The sequence below is a fragment of the Triticum aestivum genome, chromosome 7A (assembly GCF_018294505.1).
Source record: "Triticum aestivum cultivar Chinese Spring chromosome 7A, IWGSC CS RefSeq v2.1, whole genome shotgun sequence".
Lineage (NCBI taxonomy): Eukaryota > Viridiplantae > Streptophyta > Magnoliopsida > Poales > Poaceae > Triticum > Triticum aestivum.
Window position 1 is genome coordinate 667665709 of NC_057812.1, and position 12709 is coordinate 667678417.

Genomic DNA, 12709 nt, shown 5'->3' on the forward strand with positions numbered 1-12709 from the left:
GAGTAACCTACAACAGGACCGCCTGGCACGTTCTGAGCAGGCGTAGCAATGCGGCCCCAACCCCAGCCCTCGCGAAATAGCAAAACCAGTGCTTTCGTACATAACTACACCCTCGAAATACCATGGGCACAGGGGGAGGGGCACCACCACGGCACGCCCAAAACACGGCTTAAACCGTACTAGGGGCTGCCGATTCTTTTTTTAATTTTTTCTTACTTTCAGGACTCCATACTTCGGATGACCTGTTCGGCAATTCAACTGCCGCACAAATGATGCAAGAACCAGGGAAGCAGACAAGCCATGCCGCATTATGGAACTCCCATGTGGTCTCTATCATGAGCAACATACCTATTTTGCATACAATCCCGCAGTCTGCCCCTGAACCGGACATGTTAAATAGTCCAACATTTTGCTTATCGCGCTATTTGTATCGTTCTGCTTTGATCGCAGCCTTTCTAAACAATGCATAGCCTTTATCTATTCTTTGCAATACCTTTTTTACAAATATATGTTCATTAATGACATGTTGCACCCGTACACTGTGGTATGGCAAATACGCCAGGGGCTTCAGTACCCCCCAATATGGTGTAAGAAGTCCGAACACTTTCACAAGTGCGGCACCCCAAACTTATAGCATTATATGCATTGGCTCCGAATCATGTCTTGGGTCAATAGTTGGGTTTGTCCGACTCCTATGTTTTGGTGCCTTACGTTCCGCTATATCGGCTAAGGTAGCACTAGGAGAACTACTGTGATTGTGCCCCAGTTGAGCTGGGCCGAGCACCTCAGTAGAGAAAGCTAAAACTGACTGTCATGATGAAGCGAGAGCCCGGTCGCTGTTCGAGAGGTTTTTTGAGTCCTTAAAGACTTATGCCGCTTAGAGCGAGGAGTCGGCTTTGTCCGGCCAAGGCGTGGATAGCGCCCCGAACTCGGTCTTCCGAATACTAGGGGCTTCGCCGAAATTTAAAATTATAGAGTTCTATGGCTAAGTGAGAGTGTTCAAGCATTATAGTCCGATTGCCTTGTTCGTTGCGCTGAGCGCCTCCCTCGAAGGACCCAAACATGGGAAAAAGAGCGCTCAGGTTTATCCCGAACACCCCAGCACTAGTGGCATGGGGGCAGAAGCCGACGACTGGCCATCTCTCAATTTTTGATAAACGGCCGCACAGAAAGTAATATTTTAAATTCAAAAAGCATTGCTTAGCACATATGAACAAGTTTTCAGCGCACAGGACAACACGAGCGAGTTTATTCAAAAATTACATCCTTGGTACATTCATCCGCCATAAGGCGGGCACCCTTCAGTACATCCTTATAATAGTTCTCGGGTTTGCGATGCTCTTTCCCCGGCGGTGGCCCGTCCTTCACAAGCTTCTCACCGTCCAGCTTGCCCCAGTGCACCTTAGCACGGGCAAGGGCCCTCCGGGCACCTTCGATGTAGACGGAGCACTTGATAACCTCGAGCCTTGGACAAGCCTCCACCAGCTGCCGCACCAATCCGAAGTAGCTCCCAGGCAAGGCCTCTCCAGGCCACAGCCGAACTATGAGGCCCTTCATGGCCTGTTCGGCCGCCTTGTGGAGCTCGACCAGCTGCTTCAGCTGGTTGCTCAGGGGCACAGGGTGTCCGGCCTCAGCATACTGAGACCAGAACACCTTCTCCGTCGAGCTGCCCTCCTCGGCTCGGTAGAATGCGGCGGCATCGGATACGCTACGGGGAAGATCTGCGAATGCCCCTGGAGAGCTCCGGATTCGGGTAAGTAACAAGTAGCTTACTTTTATATGTCTGCTTTGCATAAAGAATGCCTTACCCGCCGCTATCTTTTTCACCGCATCCAACTCCTGGAGGGCCTTCTGGGATTCGGCCTTGGCAGACTTGGCAGTTTCGATGGCCGCCGCGAGCTCGGACGCTTGCGTCTTCGAGTCAAGCTCCAAACTCTCATGTTTTTTCATGAGAGCCTGAAGCTCTTGCCGCGCCTCGCCGACCTGCGCCTCAAATTTCTCCCGCTCAATGCGCTCCGAGGCTGCTCTCTTCTCGGCCTCGGACAGCGCCTGCTTGAGGGTCGCCACCTCAGTTGTGGCCCCTGCAATAAGCAGCATAATCCTGTCATTTTTTGCAATTGCATCTTTATATATATATTTTTCTATAAGGTATCTCTTACCTTCTTTCTCCTTGAGCTGCCACTTGGCAAGGCCGAGCTCTTGCTCGGACCGCTCGAGGCCCTGCTTCAGGGTGCCCACCTCCACAGTCAGTGTGGCGGTCGCAAGCAGTGAAGCCTGCATACGCATATTGACTCATTTTTTGTTAGACTCCTGCGAAATTTATTAGATCCTCTATTCGGCTTTTCTTTCTGAACGCCAAACAGAGCATCAGGGGCTACTGTCTATGCGGTAATATTTTTACATATTTTTTACTTACCTCGAAGCCTGTTAGAAGGCTAGCACAAGCTTCAGTCAGTCCGCTTTTGGCAGACTGAACCTTCTGGATCACCGTACTCATGATAGTACGGTGCTCCTCGTCGATGGAGGTGCCCTTAAGCACCTCCAGTAGATTGTCCGGCGCCTCCGATTGAACTGAGGCCGCCGGCTTAGTAGGCTTGCTCCTCTTAGAAGGAGGTTGCCTGCCGCAGTCCAGAACCGTTGAGGATTCTGGCGCGGTGTCCGGTGCAAAGCCGGACTTGGAGCCCTGGGGGGTCTTGTCCCCTTTACTCCCGGAGTCCGGGAGGTCGCCTCGCGGCTCCTCCAGGACCACCTCCTCTTGGCCCAGAACTTGTTGCGACGCCACTTCGGCGTCGTCCGTAGTGCGGGGGGAGGCAGCGGGCGGAACTGAATTCACGTCCGATGAATCCAGGGAGCCGCTCGACGACTCGTCGAGCCCGGCCTTGGGCGGGCTGCATAGTTATATTCAACATAAGGAAAAGCTGTGCAACAAAGGGATATCATGAGTTACTCTGGTATCCGAATACTTACGATCCCGCTGGGCGCTTGGCCCTGTGTGGCCACTCCTCTTCGCCCTCGTCGGCGTCGGTGGAGTAGTCCGGAGGGAGGGTCTTCCCCTTCTTGGACCCTTCGGCCTCCCCTGTTGGGACGACCTTCCTCTTCTTTCCTCCCCCCGCTGGAGGGGGAGAGGTTTCTTCTTCCTCCTCCCAATCTTCACGGGAGGAGTGCATCTCGGATTCGTCGGATGATGAATCCGACACCTCCAGACGCTGGGCACTCTTTCGAGTCCCTGTGGCCTTCTTCTTGGCCTTCTTCTCCGGCACCACATAAGGTGCCGAAACCAGCAGCTTCGATAAACGAGCATCGGCTGGGTCTTCGGGCAAAGGAGCCGGACAGTCGATCTGTCCGGACTTCGCCTGCCAATCCTGTCAAAGGTAAGGGAGTTTAGATCCCGCATAGAGTCAAACTATGAGAAACAAATGTCCTGTAAAAGGTAAAGATAACTCACCGCACTAGCTTGACGCTGCATGCTGAATCCATGATCCTCGGATGCGGATGCGGGAGCCTCGGCGCCCTTGAATAGCACCTTCCAGGCATGTTCGTATGTTGTGTCGAAGAGCCTACTCAAAGTTCGGTGCTGCGCCGGGTTGAACTCCCACAGGTTGAAGGCCCGTTGTTGACACGGGAGGATCCGGCGGACGAGCATAACCTGGACTACATTGACAAGCTTGAGCTGCTTGTTCACCAGGGATTGGATGCATGTTTGCAATCCAGTCACCTCTCCCTCGTTACCCCACGACAGGCCCGTCTCTTTCCAGGACGTGAGCCGCGTAGGGGGTCCAGACCGGAACTCGGGGGCTGCGACCCACTCAAGGTCGCGCGGCTCGGTGATGTAAAACCACCCCGATTCCCACCCCTTCAGGGTCTCCACAAAGGAGCCCTCGAGCCATAGGACGTTGGCTATCTTGCCCGCCATGGCGCCTCCGCACTCCGCCCGGTTGCCGCACACCACCTTCGGCTTGACGTTGAAGGTCTTGAGCCAAAGGCCGAAATGGGGGCGGATGCGGAGGAAAGCCTCGCACACGATGATAAACGCCGATATGTTGAGGACAAAGTTCGGGGCCAGACCATGGAAATCTAGGCCATAATAGAACATGAGGCCCCGGACGAACGAGTGGAGAGGAAAACCCAGTCTGCGGAGGAAATGGGGAAGGAATACGACCCTCTCATGGGGCCTTGGGGTGGGGAGGAGCTACCCCTTTTCGGGAAGACGATGTGCGATGTCGTTAGACAAGTATCCAGCCTTCCTTAGCTTTTTGATATGGCCATTCGTGACGGAGGAGACCATCCACTTGCCTCCCGCTCCGGACATGGCTGGAGAAGGTTGAGGTGGGAAGTGTGGGCTTGGGCGCTGGAGCTCGAGTGCGCGTAAGATGGATAGGCAAAGGAGGAAGAAGGCGTAGGTAAAAAGGTGGATCCTTATCCCCTTATATGGGCGGATGCGACTATGCGTCCCCACCAGCCTGATAAAACTCGCTTATCTCCCAAGCGCCGTGATAAATGGCGCGGTTGGGTTACCCACGTCCGTATTGATGAGAATCCCGTAAATGAGGGGACACGATCTCTGCTTTGACAGGACGTGCCAAGGAAACCGCCTCGCAAAATGCGCTGAGGTGGGGGAGTAAAAACGATTCGAATAAAGGCTTGGCCGTAGTGTGATTTCACGCTACGGAATACGTCAGCAGATTAGATTTGTGTAAATATTATTCTCTCTATGGCAATATGTGGAAACTTATTTTGCTGTCGTATCAAAGCAGAACATCAAAGGCCTGCTGGAACTCTGCAACCTATCTCTATTCCTGAATGGAAATGGGACCATGTTCAAATGGACTTTGTCACTGGATTTCCCAAATCGCAGAAAGGTAATGATGCTATTCTTGTCGTCATTGACCGGCTTTCTAAAGTTGCACACTTTCTGGCCATCAAAGAAACGATCACTGCTAGTCAGTTGGCAACTCTCTATATGTCCAGAATTGTTTCACTTCATGGTATTCCGCTGGTAATCAGCTCAGACCGTGGCAGCTTATTCACTTCAAGATTCTGGGCAAGTTTCCAAGAAGCTATGGGAACTCATCTATCTTTCAATATTGCATTTCACCCTCAGTCTCAGGGACAAGTTGAACGTGTCAATCAAGTTCTCGAAGACATGCTTCGAGCTTGTGTCATTTCCTTCGGCAAGAAATGGGAGGAATCTCTCCCATATGCTGAGTTCTCTTACAACAATAGCCACTTGGGAACGTGAGGATCGCCTGCGTGATGAATACCCCGCTTTGTTTCCTTATACCTCCTAAATCTCGGGACGAGATTTCTTTCAGTGGAGGAGAATTGTAACGCCCTGATAGTTATACTACAGTAATTCCAAGCTAATGATGCCATGTCACCGCATTTACTGTTGTTAACCTTGCATTGATTCAATCACTTTCAGTTTCAATTTTCAAAATTAAATCAAACGGCAAAAGTAAATAAAAGAAAAAGAGAAATCAAACAAAAACTAAAAATAGAAGGGGCCGCAAGCCCCCTGCCCACCGAGGCCTCGGCCAACCGGCCCAACCCAGCTGGCCGGCCCAGCCGCCTCCCCTTGACCCTCTCCCGATCCACACCGAACCCTAGCCCTATCCCCTTGTCCACCCCACAACCCCACTCCCCCCTCTCTCCCGATCCCATCTGGATCGGGGCACCCGAGCCCGTCGCCGTCATTCGACCCCGCGGAGCTGCCCGCCGCCGCCGCCCGGGGCCACCTTGCCGGACCACCGCACCGCATCCCCGTCCCCGCCGCCACGCCGGGCATCCTCATCATCGCCCCTTCGCCACCTCGTCGGTGCTCGCCTCTCCGTCTCCTCCTGCACGGCGCCCGGCACCCCCCTCGACCCATGCTGGAATGGGGGCACGACCCTATGGCGCCCCGATCCCCGACGTCGAGCCGTCGCCGGACTTCCTTGTCCCCGTCGCCATCGTCTGCCTCGTCCTCTCCCTCGCCGAACCACCCCAAGCCATGCCGCCCCTCTTCCCAGCATCGAACGTGAGGACCCCCCGTCTCCCCTTCCTCCTATCACCGCCGTGCGCACCCGCGGACCTGGCTATCGCCGCTCCCCGCGGTCACCCGCACCCTCCCCTCGTGTGCTCATGCTCCCCGTGTCCCCGCAGCTCCCTCGCTCGCCCGCGCCGTCCGCCGTCTGCCGCACCGTCGCGGCCGCCCTCTCGCTTGCCCGCGCCGCTGCCCCACGGCCCCGCTCGCTGCCTCCACCTGCCGCCCGCTGGTGGCGCCGCGCCGCGCCCCGGTGGCCTCGCCTCGTTCCCCCTGGTCGGGCTCGGCGCCGCGCCGGTAACGCCTGCAACCGCGCCCGGTGGCGCCCAGCACCCGCACCGCGCGCCCGCTATGGCCCCTTGGGCCAATGACAGTGGACCCCACCCTGTTAAAAATAATAATAAATAAGTAAATAAAATTAATTAATTAATTAATTAGCAAATTAGTTAATTAACTTAATCTAATTAACATGCTTAATTAACCTAATTACCTAGTTAGTTAATTAAACCCGTAGTTAGTTCAAACAGACAATGACTGAATGGCCCCACACGTCAGGGTTGACCCTGGTCAACTATGTTGACTGCTGATGTCATGTTGACATCATGCTGATGTAATAATACTCCTTTTTCAAATTAACTTAAGTATTAATATTATTAGAAAATCAATTAAAACTTTGGAAATTAATATAAATTAATCCGTAACTCGGATGAACAAGTTTTCTATATGAAAGTTGCTCAAAACGACGAGACAAATCGGAATACGCGCTCCGTTCATTTGCCACACGTCCCTAGCATAGCGAACATGCAAGTTTCTCCTCAGTTTCATTTGTCCGAAAAATGCCTAACTCCGGAAAAACTTTTCGGATGTTATCACCCTTCGCCAGTATCGTGTAACACCGCGTTAGAACACCCCTAGCACTGCGTGTTACCGCCGTCATGCATCTGTGTTACATTTGTTTGCATTATATTTGCTGTTTCTTCCCCCTCTTCTCTCCGGTAGACCCCGAGACTGCTGCTGGTGCCCCTGTGATCGACTACGTCATCGATGACCCCTTCTTCCCTTTCAGCGAAGCTTCTAGGCAAGCCCCCCCTTTGATCATCCCGATATCGCCCATTCCATTCTCTCATGCTTGCATTAGATTTTGCTACTGTTATTGATTGCTCCTATTCTGATGCATAGCCTGCTTTTGTAACCTGCTTATTGTTACCTACCTGCTTATCCTAAACCTTGTTAGTATAGGTTGGATAGTGATCCATCAATGACCCCCACCTTGTCCTTGTTGCCCCTGCTTCATCATCGACGACTCGATCAACGCGATCGATGACCAGAGCCCGACACCTCACATCACATCACGCCCCTTTTGTTGCTTGACTCTGCAGAGCTACTATCGAGTGCCGAGGGTGATCCTTCATAACGCACTCCTGATGATAATTCTGTAGTGGACCCTCTTACATTCACCTTGATGATTACATTGAGTGGAACCCACCGGGGGTGATTCCTCGGGTTTTCCCCTTGATGTTTGGACACATGGTTACCTTGACTTTAGTTGAGACCTTTGTTGAAGTCAGGTCGGCCCTGAGGGGTACCCGCGAGTTGATGTGAAAGTCGAGCGGGCCCGTTGAGCACCCGCGAGTTTTCTACGTGGCACGGCCGGGCAGTCTGGGCCCTTGCCGTAAGTCCATGAGACGGGACGACGGGGTCACATTATCGTGAGTCTCTGCTCGTCTCCGCGAGCCCCCAATGCACTAACAGGTTTGGGTATTTGTTCTGAGTTGGCCTTTGGCCTTTACGCACTAACCACGCGAGAATAGATATGGGCCTCGACGTCGCAGTATCAGCAGAAGCTTTGTCAGCCATCCAGTTCAACATTGTGGCATGGTCGGATCGTGGTGGCCATCCGAGGCGATGCTGGTATTCACCCTGCTCACTGATACGTCTCCAATGTATCTATAATTTTTGATTGCTCCATGCTATATTATCTACTATTTTGGACCATATTGGGCTTTATTTTCCACTTTTATATTACTTTTGGGACTAACCTATTAACCAGAGGCCCAGCCCAGAATTGCTGTTTTTTGCCTATTTCAGAGTTTCGAAGAAACATAATATCAAACAGAGTCCAAACGGAATGAAACCTTCGGGAACGTGATTTTCTCACCGAATATGACCCAGGAGACTTGGACCCTACGCCAAGGAAGCTTCAAGGTGGGCACGAGGTAGGGGGGCGCTCCCTCCCCCCGAGGCGCGCCCCCACCCTCGTGGGGCCCACGAAGCTCCACCGACGTACTTCTTCCTCCTATATATACCTACGTACCCCCAAACGATCAGATACGGAGCCAAAAACCTAATTCCACCGCAGCAACCTTCTGTACCCACGAGATCCCATCTTGGGGCCTATTCCGGAGCTCCGCCGGAGAGGGCATCCACCATGGAGGGCTTCTACATCATCACCATAGCCCCTCCGATGAAGTGTGAGTAGTTTACCTCAGACCTTCGGGTCCATAGTTAGTAGCTAGATGGCTTCTTCTCTCTTTTTTGGATCTCAATATAATGTTCTCCACCTCTCTCGTGGAGATCTATTCGATGTAATCTTCTTTTTGTGGTGTGTTTGTTGAGAACGATGAATTGTGGGTTTATGATCAAGATTATCTAGGAACAATATTTGAATCTTCTCTGAATTCTTTTATGTATGATTGGTTATCTTTGCAAGTCTCTTCGAATTATCAGTTTGGTTTGGCCTGCTAGATTGGTTTTTCTTGCAATGGGAGAAGTGCTTAGCTTTGGGTTCAATCTTGCGGTGTCCTTTCCCAGTGACAGTAGGGGCAGCAAGGCACGTATTGTATTGTTGCCATCGAGGATAACAAGATGGTTTTTTTATCATATTGCATGAATTTATCCCTCCACATCATGTCATCTTGCTTAAGGCGTTACTCTGTTTTCTTGAACTTAATACTCTAGATGCATGCTGGATAGCGGTCGATGAGTGGAGTAATAGTAGTAGATGCAGGCAGGAGTCGGTCTACTTGTCTCGGACGTGATGCCTATATACATGATCATACCTAGATATTCTCATAACTATGCTCAATTCTGTCAATTGCTCAACAGTATTCGTTCACCCACCGTAAAATACTTATGCTCTTGAGAGAAGACACTAGTGAAATCTATGGCCCCCGGGTCTATCTTCATCATATTAATATTCCATCACTTTATTATTGCTTTGCTTTTTTTACTTTGCCTTTTATTTTACTTTGCATCTTTATCACAAAAATACCAAAAATATTATCTATCATCTCTATCAGATCTCACTCTCGTAAGTGACCGTGAAGGGATTGACAACCCCTATTCGCGTTGGTTGCGAGGAGTTATTTGATTTGTGTAGGTATGAGGGACTCACGCGTAGCCTCCTACTGGATTGATACCTTGGTTCTAAAAAACTGAGGGAAATACTTACGCTACTTTGCTGCATCATCCTTTCCTCTTCGGGAAATCCAATGCAGTGCTCAAGAGGTAGCACTTGCAACGACCCAGAGTGTCCCGAGCGATGGGCCCAAGACCCCGGGGCACTTAGGATGTAGACCGGCGGGGACCTCTCTTCTGAGCCTAGGTAGGGCTGTGACGTGTTGATCTTCCAAGGCCGGGCATTGACCCCAGAAAGGTGTGTCCAGCCAGAGTGATCGAGCGTGTTGGGTAACATGGTGCACCCCTGCAGGGAAGATATATATTCGAATACCATGTCCACGGTAATGGACATTCAGACTTGTATCCTGATCTTATATAACTAGAAATGGATACTTGAGACATGAGATGGATATGTGGCTCCGGGATTGCTTTCTCGTAGGGAGTCGAGGAAGGATCTCTGGGCGTTAATGCTACAACATGTTTGTTAAATATAGAATGCTATTCTTTACTCTTCTACATGCTGCAAGATGCTTGGAGCTGCTTGAAGATGCTAGTCTTCGATAGGCTAGGCCTTCCCCTCTATTCTGGCATTCTGCAGTTCAGTCCACATATACAACCCTTCCATTTGATACCAATGCATACTTAGTATAGATCTGATGCTTGCGAGTACTTTGGATGAGTACTCACGGTTGCTTTGCTACCCCTTTTCCCCCTTCTTTCTTCTTTTCGGTTGATGCAACCAGATGGTGGATTCCTGGAGCTAGATGCCACCGCTGACGGATGCTACTACGTGGAGACCGCTGATGACCAGGAGTAGTTAGGAGGTCCCAGGCAGGAGGCCTTGCCTCTTCGATCGTTGATTTTTGTGCTAGCCTTCTTAAGGCATCCTTGTCTAACTTATGTCTGTACTCAGATATTGTTGCTTCCGCTGACGCTTGTGTATCGAGCTTGTATTCGAGCCCTCGAGGCCCCTGGCTTGTAATATGAAGCTTGTATTATTTTGATTTGTGTCTAGAGTTGTGTTGTGATATCTTCCTGTGAGTCCCTGATCTTGATCGTACATGTTTGCGTGTATGATTTGTGTACGGTCGAATCGGGGGCGTCACACTCCATGGCCTACCCCTTGGATGGGGAGAGGTTCTCCCTCTGGATCTTGGCCTTCATGGAGATGATGGCCCCTCCTGGATCCTCCTCCATGGCCTCCGGTGATGATGGCCCCCTCCGGCAGGGTGCCAGAGAGGGCCTAGATTGATTTCTCGTGGCTACAGAGGCTTGCGGCGGCGGAACTTCCGATCTAGGTTATTTTCTGGAGGTTTGGGCATTTATAGGAGAGGTTGGCGTTGAGAACAAGTCAGGGGCCCCACGGAGAGTCCATGAGGCACAGGGGCGCGCCCTCCACCCTCGTGGGGCCCATGGGACTCCCCTCCAGTAACTCTTTGTTCCATTATTTTTTATATTTTCCAGAAAAATCTCCGTTGATTTTCAGCGCATTCCAAGAACTTCTATTTCTGCACAAAAACAACACCACGGTAGTTCTGCTGAAAACAGCGTCAGTCCAGGTTAGTTCTAATCAAATCATACCAAAATCATATAAAAGTATTGTAAACATGGCATGAATGCTTCATAAATTATAGATATGTTGGAGACGTATCAGCATCCCCAAGCTTAATTCCTGCTCGTCCTCGAATAGGTAAATGATAAAAGAAATAATTTATGAAGTGTGAATGCTAGCAAGTGCTTAAGTTTGATCAATGATAGTTTCAATCACTTTTTCTAGCATCATTATATATCATAACAATAGCTCAACTCATAAAACTTCCCATGATCAAGTAACAAGCTATTCACATGTTAGAGTATAGATTGTAAACTTTCTTGAAAACTAACAAACCATGCTTTAGTCATCAAACAATTGCAACTCATCTTATTTTCAGGAAGGGTCTATGTAAGAGCTTTGATTGAGAAAAATCCACATACTCAACTATCATTTAATCTTTCACAATTTCTAACACTCATGTGATATTTATGGGTTCAAAGTTTCAATCGGGCATAGAGAAAGATAGGGGCTTATATTTTCGCCTCCCAACCTTTTACCTCAAGGGTAATGTCAACAATAATAATTTATGAAAACCTACATCCAGGTGGATATATATATCCGGATCGCTCCAACACAAAGTGCTTGCCAAAGGAAAAAAAGTGTAAGAAGGAAAAGTGATGATCACCATGACTCTTGTATATAAGGATGACAATTTTACCCATGGACATGGATACCCATGGATATCCGACCCGAATGGATAGGGTTTGGATATGCTTTTGTGCCCATGGGCGGTGCCCAAACCCAACCCGATTGCTCACGGGTAGGGCATGTATATAATCTTGTACCCATGGATATACCCAAACCCAACCCGATTGTATGCATTAATTGGCAAAAATCTGCTGTCCCTACCCCACTGCAATTATAAACTTTGTTATGTAAATCAAGCAAAAGGAAATTGCACAATCCCCACCGTAACATTTATTAGTTGACATTCAATCCCCACTAACATACTCCAGCGCCCCTTCCCTTATTATTATCTCCTCGTTAAGTAACTCGTCATTCTCATCTTTTAGAAAAATACTAAATGATATTAGGTTGTTAGTGGATGTTGACTTACCATAAGTTGATGCCTATAATAAGTAAAGCGTAGCTTGCCACGAGGTGAAGAATGGAAGATCTTATATTAACATTGTCTTATGTCTTATTTGTATATCTTGAGAGGACCCAATGGATATCCAGTCGGTATGGATATCCATCGGGTTTGGACATGGACACAAATTTTCACCCATGGATTTTTTTCATGGACGGGCAAATACTGTCTTCGTGGATATGGATATGGATTTGATATTGTTCAACCCGATCCAAACCCGACCCGTTGCCATCCTTTGTATAAGGGTAGAAGATAAAAGTAAAATACAGGCCCTTCGCAGAGGGAAGCAGAGGTTGTCATGCGTTTTTATGGTTGGATGCACAAAATCTTAATGCAAAAGAATGTCACTTTATATTGCCGCTTGTGATAAAGACCTTTATTATGCAGTCCGTCGCTTTTATTTCTTCTCTATCACAAGTTCGTATAAAGCTTATTTTCTTCGCACTAATAGATCATACATATTTATGGAGCAATTTTTATTGCATTCACCGATGACAACTTACTTGAAGGATTTTACTCAATCCATAGGTAGATATGGTGGACTCTCATGGCAAAACTGGTTTAAGGGATGTTTGGAAGCACAAGTAGTATTTCTACTTGGTGC